This window comes from Podarcis melisellensis (assembly GCF_964234715.1).
Source record: "Podarcis melisellensis genome assembly, chromosome: 1".
In the NCBI taxonomy this organism is placed as follows: domain Eukaryota; kingdom Metazoa; phylum Chordata; class Lepidosauria; order Squamata; family Lacertidae; genus Podarcis; species Podarcis melisellensis.
The window spans coordinates 89,853,038-89,861,172 of record NC_138528.1 but is presented as its reverse complement, the minus strand read 5'-3'; the positions used below and the strand labels follow the sequence as shown (position 1 = coordinate 89,861,172).

The 8,135-nt window shown below is 42.9% G+C and overlaps 1 long non-coding RNA gene across 1 annotated transcript; it reads right to left on the bottom strand.

Annotated features, from left to right (window-relative positions):
- Window positions 1-352: 352 nt before the first annotated feature.
- LOC309355407 lies at window positions 353-5,014 on the bottom strand. The gene is made up of 2 exons (XR_014162534.1): window positions 4,004-5,014; window positions 353-2,518 (listed from the first exon to the last, which is right to left on the bottom strand). It is a non-coding gene; the product is annotated as an uncharacterized lncRNA (long non-coding RNA).
- Between the last annotated feature and the right edge of the window lie 3,121 nt (window positions 5,015-8,135).

Sequence of the window (8,135 nt, the reverse complement as noted above, 5' to 3'; positions counted from 1 at the left end):
CTTCAGGTATACAGGACCGAGGCCGTTTAGGGCTTTAAAGGTCAGCACCAACACTTTGAATCGTGCTCGGAAACGTACTGGGAGCCAGTGCAGATCTCTCAGAACCGGTGTTATGTGGTCCCGGCGGCCAAGTAGTTTACCATCATCAAATTTAAACCAGGCTGTAGTTTACAAGTAGTTTACCATCATCAAATTTAAACCAGGCTGATAGTTTCATGTAACAAAAGTCTGTTTTTATGTGAAAACTGTTGCCAAACAGAAAATCAGGTTCTTTACTGTGTGCATTTAGGTATGTAGCATGTTCATGCAATCTCTTGGGAATTTAAATCAATGATCAAACTTTGATTTTCACACTGTGTACTTCAAAATTTCCTTTTAGTATCACAAATCTATGCTGTTGCTTAAGCAATTCTTTCTTTAATTATGACAAATCTGTGTTTTGCTATATGTTATGAAGTGTGCAAAGCTCCAATTATTAAGTCCTTATAATAGGAGAGAGAAAAGCTAGTCTCCTTCCATGAATACATTGATACACTAGGGGGCAGCAAGTTTACCAATTTACATACTTTCTACACAAATTTTTAATTTCAGGTTTTTTAAAAAACGGTACACATCTGTTTCTCATTTGCAGCACGTTTTCTGCACAAACATAACTTTGGTAAAAAGAATTCCCACATTTTCTCCTAAGTAATACACTTTGTACTAGAGGGAAGTGTGCGTCTCAACAACAGCGCAGATTGTGGGTGTGGGAGGATCACAAAGTTGTTTAGTGATCCTGCCAAGCTTCCAATCTCGACATGTTATAAAAAGTTATGTTGCTTCGGGATCTCACCAACAAGGTGGTAATTGATTCAATGTACCTTTGCAGCCTCCAAATTTAAGGTGTTCATATATGTTCTCAAACACACCCTTCATCCAGGTTCTTTTTGCAGCTCCAACATGCCCCTATGGAATGGTATTCTGGATTACTCAGTGTTGTAGCCAATATTAGTATTACTCAGAGTAAACCAGGGATGGGGAACCTTTTCAACCTTTTTTGAACCAGATCCTTATCTGACCATAACCTGTGGACCAGCTTTGACAGGTGGGTTGGACAACTCACTTGTCAATCACTTGGCATCATTATGTCAAGTGCCTGACAGCCAGTTGGCAACTGGGAACCACAGAACAAGGGACTTTGCTAATCCTGTAGTGCCTAGCAGGTTGCATTGAAGTGGAGGGGGAAACCTGTTTTAGCAGAAATTTTAATGCAAACTGCTTGGTGCTCTCAGAAAAAGATACACTCCCTTCATCCAACATCTGAAGTGTACCATGCTCCAGCAAGGAACAATCAGTCACTCACTTTACACTCCTGATTGTTACTTTGTAGCCACATTGATACCTGCCCCAGACCTGACATCTTATACATCAGGTGTGGGGCAGGTAGGCCTGGTTTAAGAAAAGCAGCCTAGCAGGCCAAATGGGGAGGTTTGCTGGGCCAGGTTTGGTTCACAGGTCAAAGCTTCCTTACTCCTGGAGTAAACCCATTGAAAAGAATGGACATGACTAACGGGTCCATTAATGTAATGGACTCTGCTCTGAGTATAACTTGGTTGGATACAACCCTCAGGCCTCAATATGGGTCCCCACTCTTTGGTTTATCACACGCCTTACTGTGTTGTAGCTAAGTTAGACCATTAATCCTTCTGGTATCAATTTATCTTGGTCTAGAAGAGATTCCACATTCTTCTGGCAATATAAAAACAACAATAATTAATACATTGCTCAGGCCAAGCTGTGGAATGAATTTGCTGGCCCATAAGGGAATTGCTTTGCTGTTGTAGTCTTTAGGCTGCCTAAGTTATAAATATGCAGCACTTCCTTGCTAAGCACATGAGCAGAAATCTGGACACTTGATACTTAACCAAACATAGTTTCCATAGCAAGTGAACAGGCATGCTGTGTCATGACTTCTGCTTCAGCCACTCATAGGGAGATTTTATGCTCAGGACTCTGCTCATCACACAAAAGCCCTTCCACCAAGAATCTAAGCCTATGCACCATTACTTGTAATATATCTTCTTATCTTCCTAAGGAAACATGTTTAGGATCAGGGTAAGTCACAGTCTTGTTCAGATTTGGAGAGGGATGGTGAAAGATAGAATAAGGTTGTCAACTGTCTTCCATCATGGTTACTTAATAGGTGCATGACATGTCAAAATTCATTATTAAGGTTTCCCAGGCAAAGCTTCACTTACATCATTTTTACTACCGGGGGGGGGGGCAGGGGAGAGAAATAAATAAAAACCTCTCAATTCTGCTGGTTGTATTTGCACACTTATAGACAGACAGGTTAGCAACCCTTTTGCTGGCATATCTTGTCTGCCTTTAACAGTGCATGATGGGCGGAAAATTCAGTAGATGATTCTTCTTTGGCATAGTGATGCAGTGCAGGAAGGAAAGATTCGCCAGATGAATCTCTGCCAATTATGCAGCTCTTACAAATCAACCCAGCCACGCCAGGAAACACTCTGGTGACCTTAAGTGAGATAGAAAGAAAGCTTCGCAATTATATAAACAGGAGGCATGGCTGTGTGAGGAACGAGAGTTATTTAAAACTGGCAAATATTAGGGCAGATGGGTTAGAATAACTTTTGAGCCATTTTCAATCATATTATTCATTAAAACTACAGTGAGACTTCAGGGTAATGTAACTGATGACCTCCAAAAAGCTTACTTTTAGACTAAGCCAGGGATCAGCAAACTTTTTCAGCAGGGGGCCAGTCCACTGTCCCTCAGACCTTGTGGGGGGCTGGACTATATTTTGAGGGGGGGGGTAAAATGAACAAATTCCTATGCCCCACAAATAACCCAGAGATGCATTTTAAATAAAAGGACACATTCTCATGTAAAAACACACTGATTCCTGGACTGCCCATGGGCTGGATTTAGAAGGCGATTGGGCCGCATCCGGCCCCCAGGCCTTGGTTTGCCTACCCATGGACTAAGGCAGGTAACATTGGATTAAGGCTTCTACCTGTGCCTGCAAATGCAGATTATGTAGAAGGGAAAATAGTGCAGCTTGGTGCCACAGTGATAGAAAAAGCAGAATCAACCCAAATTGTCTCTCATCTACAGCAGTTAAAGAGGCATATCAGCAGTGTCCCATATTTAACTTAGAAAGGGAGCAGAAATGACTCTGTTGGCACCTATCGTTCTTTTCTTCGCAGCATGCTGCAGAATCCAGTTTACTGACAAAATCTGTTAGCTGCTGTAATAAGGGAAACAGTTATTGAACCCTAAGAGAGTGAAGTGTCAGCAAAGCCTCTTCCCCGCCTGGAGAATGCTGAGCCCCTCTTCTGTGCACCCAGCATAAGAATGTGGAAGGAGCAAGAGCTGTCAGTTATTCATTTAGCCCTGGGAACTGGAATGAATTACTGTCACACCTGCTTTGTCTTGTGGAATCAAAGCCCTGACTTCATCCCACAAAATGCAGCATGCTTCTATACTTGCCAGTGTTTTCAAGCAAGCAAACAAAAATAATGGTAGATAATAATATAAATAATGGAAAAAAATTCTCATTCCACCACAACTGCACTCAAAAGTCACCAGTAGGTTGTTGCAGTATTTGGTTTTTATTCAGAACATGCTTTTATCTACAAGTTGTATTAAAAAGAAATGAATCTGTTTAGTTCTTCTTGTTCCAGCCAAATGCGTCAGATTAAGTGAAAGCCCTGCATGATAAGCTTCACATGCCATAATTCCTGTCCCTCCACAATGCTTAAAGATGCAGGATCCTCTTATTGAAAAAAACCACAAAACCTTATTCCTATAGAAGTGAGGAAGTTCAGGAAGAACACATAGCCAGGAGACCTGCTGTTTGGATTAATGTGTCCAGATACAGAGAAAGACATAATTATAAAGAAGAGAGAATTCTAGAAGGTGCAGCTTTTCTTAACTCTCACAACAAGTTAGGCCAGTCAAAATGTACTGCTCTGCTCCTTGTATTCAACATTCAACACACTCCATATGCCAGCCTTTTCCAGAACTCCCATCTGCCGCAGCCAGCATGTGATGAGAGCTGTAGTACAAAACACCTGGAAGGCACCAGGTCAGCAAACTTTGCTGTATATACCCTGTTGCAATTCATTTCACCTCATAAATATCAGTAGAGAGATGACATAATGTACGAGGAGTAGAGTTTGGGGAGGCTAAGGAAGAGAGAAAGGGATAAGCTTCCAGCTGAGTTTTGGAAAGGTGGAATGAAAGAGAAACAGGAATGTTATGCAAATCATGCAATCAGACGCAGAAATGGGCTGGGTGCCTATACATTTCCTAATTGCACAGAAGGGGAAATTTCAGCGTGCTCAGACTTTCCTCCCTGCTACTTGACAAGTTGGTTCCCCCCCCCAAAACTCTCCATGTACTTCATTATTTAAAAATACAGGTTTTTGTCATCCTTTGCATTGGGACACACAGTTAAATTCTGATTCCAAAGCTCTAAGAAATATTTAACTGTCATACAGAAATAAGTCAGCAGGTGTCTCTAAACCTGCTTCAAATTCTAAGGGTTGTGCAGCTGATTGATTTTCACAGACATGCAATGGCTTTCACCCCTTCTTTTCCCGAGCACATTATATACACAATAATCTTTTTTCCTTGTATTGCCGTCACTGGAATTCCACTTTGAATACATGCATGCACACAACTGAAAGACTAACAGATTTATGGAGGCGTTTCACTGTTGCATTGCATTCATAGCACTTTGAGAAGTAGCTGCAGATCGGAAACCTTCCCTGCAGACGTGCAGCCACTAATGTTCCTCTGCAATGTATGGAAGGCCACTCCCTTCCCTACAGGCCCTCTCAGGTGTTCAGATCAGCAGAAAGGCCCCCTTGGTAGTTTGATCGCTCTTGGAAGGTTGTGGGGGGACAGCCCAGGAAAGGGCATATTCCCTGAGGGTAGCCCATTCCCTGGGATAGTTTTAAGTTTCCTCTCCACAGAGCTGCATCTGGCAACATCTTTTTTACCAAATGCTGAACTGGCCTTGGACAGTTTAGATAGATAGATGTAGATTCCACAGATTTTGTGTTGCCATAACCTGCCCTGGAGCCTCATGGTGAAGGGCGGGTAAGACAGTCCATAAATAACTAAATAAATAAATAAATAGACTGCCACAAACAGTGGACAGCAGATAAAAGCTGCTCTTTCATTTGCAGCAATGCCCTGCCATGAACCTCAATTAAAACAAAAAACCTCCCCATCCCACCGTGAGGGATGTGCATGCCTCCTTTCCAGCAATTTGGGTTTTCTCTTAAGGGGCAACTAGTGATCAGCTACTTGTGGTGACTTACAAATCCAGGAGGGCAAAGTCTTGTGTGTTGTTTTGGCCTAACCGGCTCTCCCCATGTACACCAAGCAAGTACAGTGGTACCTCGGGTTAAGTACTTAATTCGTTCCAGATGTCCGTTCTTAACCTGAAATTGTTCTTAACCTGAAGCACCACTTTAGCTAATGGGACCTCCTGCTGCTGCCGCGCTGCCGGAGCCTGATTTCTGTTCTTATCCTGAAGCAAAGTTCTTAACCTGAAGCACTGTTTCTGGGTTAGCGGAGTGTGTAACCTGAAGCGTATGTAACCCGAGGTACCACTGTACCTTGGAAACCTCTGCAACATCAAAGCAGATTCTGAAGTGGTTTGACACCTGCAGTAGGGAACATTTATACGAGCTTGTTCCTGCTGCAGTTGTTTATTCTCTGCCTCCTCCTACCCAATTCATTTTTGCACTTATCAATACAGCAGCCGGACCAAGGCAAGAATAGCATAACAGTAAGGGAGAAGTTGCTCCTGTTCCCTCTGGAAAAGTGAGCCTCTGGAAGGGGGTGGGGCGCATCCTTAAGTAAGCTCAAGATGAACACAGGCGGGGCATAAACAAATTGGAATTCAAAGCATATCCTCTCAGTGGATTTTTTAAATAGGATTACATGTGTAATTAATTAAGGAGGCAGGCCACTTAAAGCTCAATAGCATCTTGCAGACCCCTTGCGTGGACGGGGCTTAGTGTTTGGGGACTGGGTTGATTTGCATTTTGTGTACCTGCAATGAGAGAAAATCCACAGCGTTCTCTTTTGAGATATCCTGCTCTTTTTGCTGTTGGAATTCTGGGGACATTCCAAGATTCAGAGCAACATATAAGGTATTATATAGTTAGAAACGACCCATCGATTTAAGTAGCTGCCTCTAAAAAAAGACATTTTGCCTCCATAATGCGAATTTAAAAGATTAGTCCAGCTTGGTGAGATCATTTCCCAGAAAGCTAGAAGGCTATTAATAATAATCCTGGTGTCCCACCCCCCCCACCTAGTTCAAAATCAATTGGTAGAGCCAGAGTCTGGATAGTTCCACCCGCCCTGGAAGCTTTTGCATATCCTAATTTCAGAAGGTTTGCTTTGCCATATTGTCCCTTAAGCAACTCTTTAAAAATACTGCAGAATTGATGAGTTGCTGACTCATACATATAACCACAAGGGAAATGCTTTTAGAGGCATGAAAATAAAAACATTTTGTCTAGCAGTTGTTGTCTTTGTTAGGGTCGGGATTTTTTCCCTCCACGTACTTCCACAGTGGAAATTAAAGCAGCTAAAATATACCAAAAGTGATAAAGATAAAAGCAGTAAAACTTTCAGAGTCTTCTCACATGATCAGTTAAAACACACCCTGCTTCTGTTTGAGCCTTTATGCTAGGACAGGGGTAAGGAACCTGTGGCCCTCCAGATGTTGCTGAACTACAGCTCCCATTGGTCAATGGGAGTTGTAGTTCATGAACATTTGGAGGGCCATAGGTTTCCCACTTCTGTGCTAGAAGCTGGTAGCTGCTGTCCCCTGGTTCAAATGCAAACTTTCCGGTTGCCAATCCAAATTTTGCCTCCTTTTCTTTTATTTGCCTTGCCAAAACCATTCTATACTCAGTGGTATGGAGGAATTGGGACGCGGGTGGCGCTGTGGGTAAAACCTCAGCGCCTAGGACTTGCCGATCGCATGGTCGGCGGTTCGAATCCCCGTGGCGGGGTGCGCTCCCGTCGTTCGTTCCCAGCGCCTGCCAACCTAGCAGTTCGAAAGCACCTCCGGGTGCAAGTAGATAAATAGGGACCGCTTACCAGCGGGAAGGTAAACGGCGTTCCGTGTGCTGCGCTGGCTTGCCAGATGCAGCTTGTCACGCTGGCCACGTGACCCGGAAGTGTCTGCGGACAGCGCTGGCTCCCGGCCTATAGAGTGAGATGAGCGCACAACCCTAGAGTCTGGCAAGACTGGCCCGAACGGGCAGGGGTACCTTTACCTTTACCTATGGAGGAATGGGTAGGGAACAGTGACGGCAATGTCAGTGATGGGAAAGACTGGAGCTGGGGGCTTGCTAGTGGGCACTCTGAGAAGTTGGGAGAGGAGCGTGACTCAGCTAGCCACAATGCAGCTGCCACCTAAGATTCTGTATAATTCTCACTTTTCTATGCCAACAGCACTATCTACTTCCACATGGAATAGATGGGTGGGGTGCAATCTTGCTGCAGGAGCTTATTCCAAAGTAAGGATACATAAAAACGGAGCCTTTTCTATTAGAACTATATAAAACCACCATAAGAGCCCATACGTTGCTGGTTTTTTTCTCTGAGCCACAGAAAAGTCTTGGGCCATCTCTGATTTTAACGTCTCAGCTCCAAATGCTCCTTAGACCACAAGCAAGATTGCTTAGGATACGTCTGGGCGAAACATACACGCTGTAAAGGAAAGTGCAACATTTAATTCCTTAATTATACCTTCATTGCAATGTCATGCTGTTTTGATGTATGAACACTAAAAGCTTTTGTTTAAATGTACATTTAAAATGAATGAGTTTAATACTGTTCATGGATAGTAAGGGTTTTCCCCTGTTGCAAGTTAATGAGAGATGAAAACAGTAATAAGGGTTTTAATTAACCAGATGGGTTTTTTATAAAGACAATAAAAATGCTAGACTAAAAATGGCTTAATGGTAATCTCTTGTTTATATATACAATTTATTTACCATTTTGCATATCTATTTGCTTTTCATTGCAGTTTTTTCAAACTCCTCTTCTGGTTTTTAACTTTCTTTTAAAAGAAGTAGGTCAGCTAGGAACTTAGG